Source organism: Saimiri boliviensis, chromosome 2 (assembly GCF_048565385.1).
Source record: "Saimiri boliviensis isolate mSaiBol1 chromosome 2, mSaiBol1.pri, whole genome shotgun sequence".
Taxonomy (NCBI): Eukaryota; Metazoa; Chordata; class Mammalia; order Primates; family Cebidae; genus Saimiri; species Saimiri boliviensis.
In genome coordinates, this window is record NC_133450.1 from 136,960,704 (window position 1) to 136,975,022 (window position 14,319).

General features: G+C 40.6%; 1 non-coding gene across 1 annotated transcript; it reads right to left on the reverse strand.

Annotated features, from left to right (window-relative positions):
* Positions 1–3,490: 3,490 nt before the first annotated feature.
* On the reverse strand, positions 3,491–3,631 carry LOC120360718 (U4 spliceosomal RNA). The gene has a single exon (XR_005577150.2). It is a non-coding gene; the product is annotated as a U4 spliceosomal RNA (small nuclear RNA).
* Between the last annotated feature and the right edge of the window lie 10,688 nt (positions 3,632–14,319).

The following is a 14,319-nucleotide window of genomic DNA, read 5'->3' on the forward strand; positions in this document are numbered from 1 at the left end:
GTACTTCTTTTTCTGTCTTCTTGGGCTCCTAAAATGAAAAGAACCTCAGGGTGATAAAGCGAGTCAAAGTGGTGCCAACCGTATCACAGCAAAATAAAGATTCCTAAAAAATCCCTGGCCTAAGATGACAGCCTTGGATGATTAAGTCTAAATGTGCTAACAGTGGACATGGGGGAGTGAAGGTGGTGAAAATGTTCACATTAAAGAACTTCCACACAGACTGCAAGAAAAGAGAGAAAACTGGAGATGGCAGCATAAGTCCCTACAATAAAAGCAGATGTTTTGAGATCAGTTGTATTTATTCTGACAAAAATTAGAGACAGAAACCGAAGTTTAGCCTGAAGCTACAATTAACTGGACAATAAGCCAGAGGCACACGTGACATAGCCAGATTTAAACATTTCTCCCTTATATTAATATAAATACTAAAATAATATCATATAAACACTTGTGTCTACAGTAGTATTTAAAGGAAATCTCACAAACAGGTTTGGCTTTTGAAGGTTAGTACTGATGGTCCAGATAATTCACTTTGTTCCAGAGAGAGAAAGAAAAGAATTTCTTGGGTCCCTTCAGGAATGCGTCTAGCTTTGCCTCATCTTGTATATTTGAACTATGCATACAGCAGAAGAAAACATGAGGATTTCACAGATTTAAGGTGTGAAAAGTCACTGGGTGCTTTAAAAAGCCTGGGATTCTTCTGCTGGAAAAATAAGTTCATTGATAGAAAATGAGTTGGAGAAGGTTGTTATTGAAGTCAAGCAGAATTGCTTTTACTAATCTGCTTATTACCCTCACCCTCACCCCTACCCTTACCCCCACCTTAACCTCTAACTGTAAACCATAACCCCATGGCCCTAACCCTACCCCTACCTCAATCCCTCATCCAACCCTTTAGCCCTGACCCTTGACCCCAACCCCCAAACTTTAACACCAACCCTAACCTTAAACCCTAACCCTAACCCTACCCCTATCCCTGACCTTAATGCTTTACATCTGCCCAGATTCTCCAGAAGCAGGGACCTTTGGTTCCCAGCTGTGCACCACTGCATCTGGCACAGGACTCCGCAGCAGTCACCAAACAGGCATCTGAATGCCCACTGTGCCAGCCATGCAGTGGAAGCCCAGGATGTATTCTCACCTCCAGAACCAGGGCCCAGCACCTACATCAGGCTGCTCAGGGCTGAAGTGAGCTGGGACACCCAAGGTCTTCATAAGACCAAGGCTATCTTGTGCCTCCCGTTAGAGAGCGAGATGCGGACCCAGCAGCATTGCACTCCCACTCCTTCCCTCTGCGGCAGATCCACAACCTTATAAGTAAGGGGCATTTCCCTGATGATACCGCAAGCACAAAGCACTGGACTTTCACACAGTGAGGCTGCACACATTACTCTGTATAGATGCCCACCTAGGCTACTGGGAGAAAGGGTTGTACAGGGACCCTCATATTGTCCTGTGGTATGCATGCTCTGGTTTATATGACTGCAAGCCATTTATGAGAACCTGAAACACTACTTGTTTCCAACATTTTGTTGGCAGAGTATTTACAATTTGCACTCCCAAACAAGCCAGCCACAGATCACACTGACTACCTCCCCTCTTAAGTTGCTCTGAGGGCCTCCGCATCAGTCCTAGAATTAGAAGATTGGTGGAGAAGAACTGGGATGTTGAGGGGGTACTGGCTACTTGCTGGACACCATTCTCCCCTCACCTAAGCTTACAGACAGCCCAGATCCCGCCTGACCAAACCAGACATTGTAACGCACACAGGTCTCGATAGCAGGACTTACAGATGCAAAACTCTAAGGCAAAGGATTGTCTCAACTCCTTGGTGTCTGAAGAAACTGAAACACTGCCTAGCACAGGTGCACTACCAGCCTTAGCACTAAATACACCTCTATATTTTATTCATCTTTGATTGTGGAAATGATGTAATAAACACAGTGGACTAAAGAGCACTTTGAGATCTCTTCACAGGATCCTATCTGGTGGACCCCCAGATCTTCCAACACAGAGAAGGCATCTATAAACGTGCAGGACAGAGGCCAAACAAAACTCTCTCTCAGCCTCAAAGTGGTCTGGCAGTCACAGGAACACCATGTGGGGTCTGGGATGTACAATGAGTCAATCTTTTGGCTTGAGGCACCCCACTGCACCTGCAAAACCAAGTTGGGCTCAACAAACAAAAATCAGCCAGCCTACTCTCCCTAATGAAAGATTCTCCCCAGGGCCTGCAAACTTGGGGGGATAACTCCTCCCTCCTCAGTTCCGACCCCAAGGTACAAGACGACGTGCACCAGCAGCACGGGTCAGCAAGAGAGCAGAAGCCAGAAGAGGGCAGGTTGGAAGATAAGTACCTCCTGAAGATCAAGAGAAAGTCTGTCTAGGTACCACGGAGTAGTTATGTCAGACTGGAACACTTCCCATTTACAGGAGACTAGAAAACCCCTGCCTCGTCCTCACTTGGGGCTGATGCCATTTTAGGCCTCAGCCCGTCTGCACCCAGGCACTCATTAAAACAGCATGTTGCTCCACACTGCCTCGAGTTGTTTGTTGGTGCTCTCAGGGTTCAAACCAATAATAGAGTCTTGTACTCAATATCCCAGGTAGTAATCCAAGAGCAATATCTGCTTGACACCCCTCCTCACTCTCCATATCCAAGTGATCACCAATTATGCAAGCAGGCCAGGCAAGGTGGCTCATGTCTGTAAACCCAGTATTTTAGGAGGCTGAGGCGTGTGGATCACCTGATGTCAGGAGTTCAGACTGGTCTGGCCAACACTGGAAAACCCTGTCTCTACTAGAAATTCAAAAATTAGCCAGGCATGGTGGCAGGCATCTGCAATCCCAGCTACTGGGGAGGCTGAGGCAGGAGAATCACTTGAACCTGGGAGGCACAAAATGCAGTGAGCCAAGATCATGCCACTTCATTCCAGCCTGGGCAACAGAGCAAGACTCCATCTCAAAAAAAAAAAAAAAAAAAAGGAAAGAGAGAGAGAGAAATAAAGAAAGAAAGAAAGAAAGAAAGAAAGAAAGAAAGAGAAAGAAAGAAAGAAAGAAAGAAAGAAAGAAAGAAAGAAAGAGAAAAGAAAAGAAAAGAATTAGTATAGTTTTGTTGCCAGAAAAGGGGTCTTGTCCCAGACCCCAAGAACGGGTTTTTGGATCTCACAGGAGATGGAATTTTTGGCAAGTTACAGAGTCTAGTGGTGTTAAGAGAGTTTATTAGCCACTACTCAGTTACAGAGCAGGGAGTCCTCAGAAAGCAAGAGGAGGAACGCACCTGTTTTAAAGAAAAAAAAACTTTTTATAGACAGTTTTATTCTAGTCGCAATGACATGATCTCTGCTCACAATAACCTCTGCTTCCTGGGTTTAATGATTCTCCTGCCTCTACCTCCCAAGTAGTTGATATTACAGGTGTGCACCATCACAACCAGCTAATATTTTTCTACTTCTCTTCCACTTTTTTTTAATTAATTTTTTAAATTCAGTCCCTGTAGAGACTGTCAAAAATTACAAATGCCAACTGTATTTCCAGTTGTCATGGCAGAGTACTGGGAAAAGTTTTCAATTACCAATAACCGTGTATCAGATAAACCTCATTGGCTATGATACTGCCACTGTGTAAAGCTATTTTTTTGTATTCTTAGTAGAGACTGGGTTTCGCCATGTTGGCCATGCTGGTGTCTAACTCCTGGCCTCAAGCGATCCACTCTCCTCGGCCTCCCAAAGTGCTGGGATATAAACATAAGCCACTGCACCCTGGCCTTAGTGTTTGTTTATATGGGTTATTAAGAATAGTGTTGTCTCGGCCAGGCGCGGTGGCTCAAGCCTGTAATCCCAGCACTTTGGGAGGCTGAGGTGGGTGGATCACGAGGTCAAGAGATCAAGACCATCCTGATCAACATGGTGAAACCCCGTCTCTACTAAAAATACAAAACGTTAGCTGGGCATGGTGGTGCATGCCTGTAATCCCAGCTACTCAGGAGGCTGAGGCAGGAGAATTGCCTGAACCCAGGAGGCAGAGGTTGCGGTGAGCCGAGATCGCGCCATTGCACTCCAGCCCGGGTAACAAGAGCGAAACTTGGTCTCAAAAAAAAAAAAAATGAATAGTGTTGTTTCTTATAAAGGATTGTGATCAGTTTGTGTCAGGCTATTAGTATTGTTACTTTTCTATGTTACTATTGATTTAACAATAATTTATCAGTGTACTATCATCTTTAGAGTAAAACTTATTTTACATTAAGAATGCTTTTAGCTTAAAGTACTGGTATATTTTTATAAGTTTTGGGTCTTTAGTTATTCACTTGTTCCTACAACCACAAATATTTTGTAACCAAAGGTGGTCAACCCCTAAATATATAATGCAACAAATTTAACGTGTGTGTGTGTGTGTGAGAGAGAGAGAGAGAGAGAGAGAGAGAGAGAGACAGGGTCTCACTGTGTCTCCCAGGCTTGAATGCAGTGGTGTGATCATGGGTGGCTCACTGCAGCCTCAAACGCCTGGGCTCAAGCGATCCTCCCACCTCAGCCTCCTGGGTAGATAGGACAACAGGCGTGCACCACCATGTCAGCTAATTTTTATATTTTTTGTAGACATAAGGGTCTCACTATTTTTGCAGGCTAATCTTGAACTCCTGATCTCAAGCGAACCTCCCACTTAGGCCTTCCAGAGTGCTGGGATTACACTCATGAGCCCTACACCCTGCCCAGATTTAACTTTTATTTAAAATAAAATCACTGTGGTTAAGATGCCTCTGACAGTTTTGCATTTTAAATGGGAAGACTATGTTGAGTGAATTTTTCCATCAGCTGTAAAATGGGCATTCATGTTTATTTCATTCCTATGGTTTCCAATCAATTGTTCCTTCTTCCTTTTTAGAAACACACGGGCTAGTGGGCTCCGTGTCAACTTGCATTTCCAGAACGATGGCACTGAACACTCTGCTCTCCGACTTCAAGTGGTGCAGCGGGACGGCCACCAGAGGGCACGCGTCCTCCGCCAGCGCTGTGAGCGCAAGGGCCCTGCAGTGCCCCGGCCACCAGCAGAGGGCGCGCTGGAGCAAGGCGGCGTAACTGCCTGACGGCCAAGCTCCTCTAACAATCAGAAGCCCGGCTTTACAGAGGCTTACAACTCCAGATATGACACGTGAAAGGGTCTTGGGGTTACAGTTCTAGAAATTACATGTGAAAGGGTCCTGGTCCATGGGGTAGGTGTTGGGTGGGGGGTTGAACTTGTTTAAGTAAAAACAATGCCTTCTGGAAAGATTCCCCCATGCCATGCCTGCAATCTATAGGAGGGTGATTAAGGTGGCACCCAGTCGGCCAGCCTTTACTTATATTGAAATGCAGTGTGGAAGTCAGGGGGAAGTCATCTTACATGCTTGGGTCTCCTTCCTCACTGGGTCACCTCCTCCCTTCATACGGCCACTCTCCCACGTGGGTTACTTTCCAGTCTCACTCACAATCGCTCTGAGCAACTGTAGAAAAAGACAGCTAGGGAGCCTCTCCCTTCTCCAAGTCACTCTGCTGATAGACCTGCATAACTCATCTCACTGAATCCTAGACTGCCCTGGGAAGAATACCTCTGCCCCTGTATTTTAGACAAAGACTATGAGGTGGTCAGGCACAGTGGCTCACACCTATAGTCCCAGCACTCTGGGAGACTGAGGCAAGTGGATCATGACAACAGGAGTTCACTGTTGGAAACAATGAATTTCAATTTGTGAGAAACAATATTATTGCAGAGGTCTCCAGAATAATTATCTCAAAGGAGCACTAAAAAGCTAGCAGAATGAAAAATCCCCTTTTCTCCAGGTCAGAGATGTGAGGAAAATCTGCAAGGAGGAAGTCATGCCCTTGGCATAGAAGCAGCTTGTTCCTTGTGAAAAGAGGTAGATTTGGAAGAGCAGGCCAAAGTTGGACAGTAAGCCAAAAGGAAATATTGCTGAGCAGAGTTAGCGGCTAGGAACTTGAGCATACACTTTGGGAGTACCCATAGATGACAGAAGGAGAAACGCATCATAAACCCAGCTTCAAATGGCATTTTGGCATAAAATTATTTTGCTGCCCAAACTGACATTTAATATTGGTTGAAATGAAATACATACCAGCCATCAACTTTTAACCATGTAATTAACCAACTCTGAGTAATACCATGTCTTTTTACTTTAATGCTCTTTTGAAAATGGGTAATAAATGAACAATGTACAGAATTCAAAAGTCACAAAATAGTATGGACCTTGAGAACATTGTGCTAAGTGAAACAAACCAGTTGCAGAAAGACAAATACTACATGATTCTACTTGCATGTGCTGTCTAGAGTAGTCCAATTTATAGACTCAGAAAGTAGAATGGTGACTGCTGAGGGCAAGAGGAAGTGTTAAGTACTTGTTTAATGGCTATGAAAAAGTTTCAGAGATTGGTTGTACAACATGAATATACTTAACACTACTGAACTGTGCCCTTAAAAATGTTTAAGGTAGTACGTTTTGGTATATGCATTTTATCACAATTAAAAATTTAAGTCACAAATTAGTATAGAAAATATCACCCAATTGTGCCTTGTAGCCACTCAGTTCCACTCCTCAGAGACAGCCAGTGTTAGGATACAGTCTCTTCTTTCCAAATATATTCTATCTATACATGCTTGCAAATATATGCCTTTTGAGATAAAACACATCCATACACAAATAGTAGCATACTACACCTACTGTTCATGCACTTTGGTCTTTTCATTTACTACACCTTAGAGACTTTACTAAATTATTTCATGTAGAACTGCCTTACTCCTTTTAAGACCTGCTACTGATTCATTATATGACTAAATCAATTATTTTACTAGTTCCCTACTTATGGATAATTAGGTTTTGTAAGAACTTTTGTGCTTACAAACACAGCAATGAATACCTTTGTGTTGTTTTTAACCCCCACATATGCAAGAGTGTGTGTAAATGTATGTTACATGCCTAGAGTAAAACTGCTAAAACAAAAGTTATGTTCATTCTTCATGTGTGACTGCATGTAGGCACACTATATTTACATAAAAATGTGCATTGAAGTACAGCATACATTCAGAACAGTTCATAGCTTGATGAATTTTCCCAATATAATCCTACCTAACAGAGATTTTAAAATAATTATAAACCTCCAAAAGCCCCTCATGTCTCCATCCAGTAAGCTCCCCAAGAGTACTACTACCCTGACTTCTAACACCACAATTTTGTCTGTTTTTGAACGTGTATTTTTGTTTGGCTCTTTCACCTAACATTATGTTTGTGAGTCACTCATGTTGTGTGAATTGAAATTCATTCTTATTGCTCTATAATATCCCATTATGTAAATACATCACAACTTATCTAAACTTATCTATACCACAAAAGATATGTACATTCTTAAATTTTAATAAATATTCAATTGCTCTCCATAGAGTTTAGAATCTTATCATTAATATATGGAAGTAGCTATTTTCTTACACCTTATCCAACAGCTAATCAAATTTCTTAATCTTGGCTAATTGGATATTTTTTAAATGTTTTCAGTATAGTTTCAATTTGCTTTTCTCTTACAATGACTGACTGAGGAAAATTTCACACACTTATGTATAAAAGCCACTTGTCTTTCCTTTGAACTGCCTCTGAATATGCCCACTCAGCCTTTTCTATCAGTAAGGATTCTGCTTTGTAAAGGAAATTAGCCCTTTGAACATACTGCATGGCAACTACTTTTTCCCAGCTTATCACTGGAGCCCCAATTTTGTTTATACTCGTTTTTCCCATGTCTAGGTTGTCTGCTTTTGGTTTGTTTGTTTGTTTGTTTGTTTAAGATGAGAAATCTCATTCTGTCACCCAGACTGGAGTGCAATGCAGTGGTGGGATCTTGGGGGCTCATGCCTGTAATCCCAGCACTTTGGGAGGCCAAGGCAGGTGGGTCACTTGAGGTCAGGAGTTGAAAACCTGCCTGGCTGACATGGTAAAAACCCTCTCTCTATGAAAAAAAAACAAAAACAACAACAAAAATTAGCCAGGCGTGGTGGCAGGTGTCTGTAATCCCAGCTACTCGGGAGGCTGAGGCAGGAGAATCACTCGAACCCGGGAGGTGGAAGTTGCAGTGAGCTTAGATGACACCACTGTACTCTAGCCTGGCAGAGAGAGAGACTCCATATATATATATGACACATATATCACATCTATATCATATATATATCACATCTGTTATATATATACGAAATACATGTGATATAGATATATATATGTGATATATATCATATATGTGGTATGTATATCATATGTAGCATATGTGATATGTATATCATATATGTATGTGATATGTATAGTGTATATCATATATGTGATATATCACATATGTATGTGATGTCATATACATCTCATATATGTGATATCACATATGATATATATCATGTGATATGATATATGTATGATATACATATCACATGTGATACATATCATATATATCACATGTGATACATATATATGTATCGATACATATATCATATATATATCACATATATATATTTTAAAAAGTGAGAGAGCAATCGAGTTTTTGTCCCAAATGGATACTTAGTTCATCCAATACTATTCACTAAAGAATTGACTATTTTCATCACATATATCATTGTTGACCACACAAAACATTCCTACAAATGAGGCTACTTCAGTGCTCTGAACTCTGTACTAGTGATCTGATGCTCAAATTTGTTTGGCTTCAACATACACTTTAATATTTGACAACACTAATAGCCCCTTCATGAACAGAGTTTATTTTTGTGAAAATTTTCATTTTTGTTCTTTCATACAAGCTTTAAAATCAGGTTTTGAAAAGCCGATTGAGATATTAATTGGGATTACTTTAAATTCACAAATTGTGTGTGCATGTGTGTGTGTGTGTGTGTGTGTGTGTGTTTTCACCATAGATGGCATCTCACTATATTGGCCAGCCTGGTCTCCAACTCCTGGCCTCAAGTAATCCTCCTACCTCAGCGTCCCAAAGTGCTGGGTTATAGGCGTGAGCCACTGTGCCAGGCCTATTTCACTAAATTTAAGACATTTTCAATGTAAGATGCACAGTTATTTTATACCACATGAAAGAGCTTCTTTAGACTTAAACACTTCTGTTTTCATATCACATCTGACTTGTGCTTATAATGAAAGGACAGTTACATAAAATAAATTGGTTAAGATGCTCCTAACCTATCCTCACAATTACCACATGGCCAGAAGTACCTGGAAGATGTCATAGTTTTAAGGCATATCTTCACTTTAGAAATTATAAAAGGTGGCCGGGCGCAGTGGCTCATGTGTATAATCCCAGCACTTTGGGAGGCCAAGGCAGGTGGATCATGAGGTCAAGAGATTGAGACCATCCTAGTCAACATGGTGAAACTCCTTCTCTACTAAAAATACAAAATTAGCTGGGCATGGTGGCACGCACCTGTAGTCCTAGCTACTCGGGAGGCTGAGGCAGAAGTGATTGAACCCAGGAGGCAGAAGTTGCGGTGAGCCAAGATCATGCCATTGCACTCCAGCCTGGGTAACAAGAACAAAACTCTGTCTCAAAAAATAAAAAGTGTCTTTCTAACAATATAAACTACAGCAATACAGCAACTTAGAAGGGATATTGACATCTTATCAATGTCAGAACTATTCTATTCAAGAACAAAATATGTTTTAGCATTTATTCTTTTATGAGCATCAGTAAAGTTTTGTATTTTTCAGAATTATCTTTCATTTTCTTATTAATTTTAAGTTTACCTTACTTTTTTCTTTATAGAGATAGGGTCTCACTGTTTTGCCCAAACTGGTCTCAAACTCCTGGAATCAACTGATCCTCCAACCTTGGCTTCCCTCCTAAAGTGCTGGGATTACAGGCATGAGCAACTGTGCCTGGCCAGTTTATTTCTACGTAGAATTCTTTTCTTTCAAAAATTCTGGTTGGAAAATGTGCAAAACCTTTATACAGAAAATTATATAACAATATTGAGAAAAAATAAAGACTAAAACACATGGAGAAGAAAACATTTATGAATCAATGGTACAAAGATTTCAAGTTCCCATTATAGCAGGTATAACTAAAAACAAAACAAACAAAAAAAATTCAATTATTCCAAACTGATTCAACACAATTCCAATCAAAATCCTAACAGGTATTCTTGTGGAACATCACAGCCAATTGTAAAATATATGTGGAAATGCACAGGGCCCACGGCTACACATAACCAAGATTTATTATCCACTGAATATCAAGACTTAAAACTTGACGAGTGATTCTCAAACTTTTAGGTTTGACATCCCTGTAAATATTGAGATTCTAAAATGCTTTAGTTAACATGGGTTATAGCTATTACATTTATCACATTAGAAATTAAAACAGGAAATTTTATTTATTTATTGAGATGGAATCTCCCTCTGTCACCCAAGCTAAAGTGTGTCACACGATCTCAGCTCACTGGTAACCTCTGCTTCCCAGGTTCCAGCAATTCTCCTGCCTCAGCCTCCCAAGTAGTTGGGATTATGAGCATGAGCCACCACATTCCACTAATTTTTTATTTTTAGTAGAGATAGGGTTTCACCATGTTGCCCAGGCTGGTCTCAAACCTGACCTCAGGTGATCTGCCCGCCTCAACCTTCCAAAGTGCTGGGATTACAGGCATGAGCCACCATGCCTGGCCAAAACAGGAAAGTTTTAAACATCAATTCATTCATTTCAAAATAACAAGAAATCTATTATATGCTAACATAAATAACAGTTTAATGAAAAATAACTGTTTTCCAAAACAAATTAAAAAAGATGAGTGAGAAGAGTGGTACTCTTTGACATTTTTGGAAATCACCTTTATTTGGGAGACAGCTTGATTTTCTTATCTGCTTCTGCATTCAATCTGTTGCAACACTGAATTTCATGTGGCCTCTGGAAAACCCTATTGTACACTTGTGGGAGAATGAGTCTGAGGCAAAAAAAAATCGCCAAGTGTTACTATCAAATAGTTTTGACCTGGCCAACACCCCGCTCTGAAAGGGTCTCAGGAATAGAAGAGGCAGGCAAATTCTGGTATATTCAGTCACCTGATTTGTGACCAAAAAAGCTCTACAGAGCGGGAGGTGATGGTCTTTTCAGTAAATGGAACTAAACAACATCAACATCATCATCATCATCATCATCATGTGTCCTCTAGGAAAACAAACTGACCCCATCTCACACCACACACACAAAAATTCCAGAGACTGTTGATTAAAATGTGAAAGGCAAACAATAACAGCAAATAATGTACATCATCTTCACACAGGGATACAAAAACTCCTAATTACAAAGGAAAAGTCAGAAATGTTCAACTACATTTAAAACATGATTTTCTTTAATAAGAGAGATGCAAATCAAAATTAGTTGGGAATGTAAATTAGTACAATTGCTATGTGGAGGTTCCTCAAAAAAACTAAAAAAAGAGCTGTGTGATCCAGCAATCCCATTGCTGGGTATATACCCAAAAGAAAGGAAATGAGTACATCGAAGAGATTCCTGCACTTCCATGCTTACTGCAGCACTATTCACAACAGCCAAAATACGGAATTAACCTGAGTGTCCATCAATAGATGAATGGATAAAGAAAATGTACTTATACACAATGCAGTACTATTCAGCCATCAAAATGAATGCAATCCTGCCATTTGCAACAACATGGATAAAACTGGAGGATGTCATGGTAAGTGAAATAAGCCAGGCACAGAAAGGCAAACATTGTACGTTCTCACCCATATGTGGGAGCTAAAGAAAAAAAATTGAACCCATATAGACAGAGTAGAGGGCAAGAAGGGAAGTGGGAAATAAGAAGGGATGGATGAAGGAAATAAGAAGGGATAGATGAATGGCTACAAAAATACAGTTAAAAAGAGTGAGTAAGTCTAGTGTTCAATAGCACAATAGGGCAAGACAGTTAACAGTAATTTATTTTATATTTCAAAATAACTAATAGATTAGAACTGGAATATTCCTAACATGAAGAAATGAGAAACGCTTCAAGTAATGAAGTACTCTACCCTAATCTGATAGTTATGCATTGTATGCTTGCATCAAAATGCCACATCTACCCCATAAGTTTGTATGGTTATTATATATCTGTAATAATTAAAAATTAAAATTAAAAATTTTTCTGTTAGCGAACAGATACCTTTAAGAGAATAAAAATGCTAGCCACCAGCTAGTAAAAGATAGCAACACAGAGATGGGGCAGGGAGGGGAGGGGATCAATATATTTATCCCTTATACAAACCAATTAAACAAAAAACACCTATCAGAAAATTAGGCAAAAGACTTAAGACTTCAATGAGGTCTTCAAAGAGAAGACATCCAAATTGCAAAAAAAAAAAAAAAAAAAATCCATATTAAAAGGCTGTTCAACTCCATTAGTAATCAGAGAAATGCAAATTAAACCAAAATGGAGTGTTAATTAGTACAACCACTTTGAGAAACTGTTCTGTCATTTCTAATAATGTTAAACACTCACCTACTCCATGACCCAGAAACCCACTCCTAGATATATACCCAAGAGAAATAAGTATATATAAGGATGTTGATAGCAGCTTAATTCACAATATCCAGAACCAATCAATGAGAAAATGAATAAACAAAATATAGCCGGGCGCGGTGGCTCAAGCCTGTAATCCCAGCACTTTGGGAGGCCGAGGCAGGTGAATCACGAGGTCAAGAGATCGAGATCATCCTGGTCAACATGGTGAAACCCCGTCTCTACTAAAAATACAAAAAATTAGCTGGGCATGGTGGCGCGTGCCTGTAATCCCAGCTACTCAGGAGGCTGAGGCAGGAGAATTGCCTGAACCCAGGAGGCGGAGGTTGCGGTGAGCCGAGATCGCGCCATTGCACTCCAGTCTGGGTAAGGAGAGCGAAACTCAGTCTCAAAAAAAAAAAAAAAAAAAAAAAAAAAAATACAAAAATGTAGCTGGGCATGGTGGCACATGCCTGTAATCCGAGCTACTCAGGAGGCTGAGGCAGGAGAATTGCCTGAACCCAGGAGGTGGAGGTTGTGGTGAGCCGAGATCGCGCCATTGCACTCCAGCCTGGGTAACAAGAGCGAAACTCCGTCTCAAAAAAAAAAAAAAAAAACAAAGTATAATATGATCATACAACAGAACTCAACAAGAAAAAAAGAATAACCAACAACTTGGATAAATTGCAAAAAACCATTATGCTGAGCAAAAGAAGCCAGACACAGTAGAGTTCATACTATCTGAGCTCATTTATGTGAAGTTCAAAAACAAGAAAAATAGCCAGGCGTGGTGGCTCAACCCTGTAATCCCAGCACTTTGGGAGGCCGAGGCAGGTAGATCACGAGGTCGAGATCGGTCCTGGTCAACATGGTTAAACCCCGTCTCTACTAAAAATACAAAAAACATTAGCTGGGCGTGGTGGCGTGTGCCTGTAATCCCAGCTACTCAGGAGGCTGAAGCAGGAGAATTGCCTGAACCCAGGAGGCGGAGGTTGCGGTGAGCCGAGATCACGCCATTGCACTCCAGCCTGGGTAACAAGCATGAAACTCTGTCTCAAACAAAAACAAAAACAAAACAAAACAAAAAAAAAAAAACAAGCAAAACGCATGTATGGTGGCCGAAGTCAAAACATTGTGAACAGAATAGCAGCTTCTTTCTGGAAAAGAGCATGAGTTAACTTTCTGGGGTCCTGGAAATATTCTATATCTGGGTAGTGGTTACATAGATACATTTATATGTAAAATATTCTTTCAGGCTGTACATTTTCATATTTTATTGTGTATGACATATACCTCAGTTATACACAAAAACTCAATATGTACCTATCAGAATGGTTAACACAACTTAACAGATTAACAATTCTAAGCCTTGGCAAAGAGGTGGATAAGCAAGAACCCTAACCCATTGTTGGTAGGAATCTAAACTAATGCAACCACTTTGGAAAACAGTGTGGCATTACTAAGCAAAACTGAAGATATATAAAAAATGTTTATAGCAGCAGTATTCATAATTGCTGTAAACTGGAGACAAATATCCATCAGAAAGAGAGGGAAGTCTGGGCATGGTGGCTTACGTCTGTAATCCCTGCACTTTGGGAGGCCAAGGCAGGTGGATCACCTGGGGTCAGGTTTACTTAGTTGTAACTATATGCTCAGTTCTACATATAACAAGGCCCAAATTCACCTGCCATTTTGCCTCCCACAGAAAGAACCACTGGAAAGATCACTCCTTTAAGAGCTTGTCCACTCCAAATCACACCTGACATTCAGAGAGAAGCTTAAGAAACACTGGGGAGGTGCAGC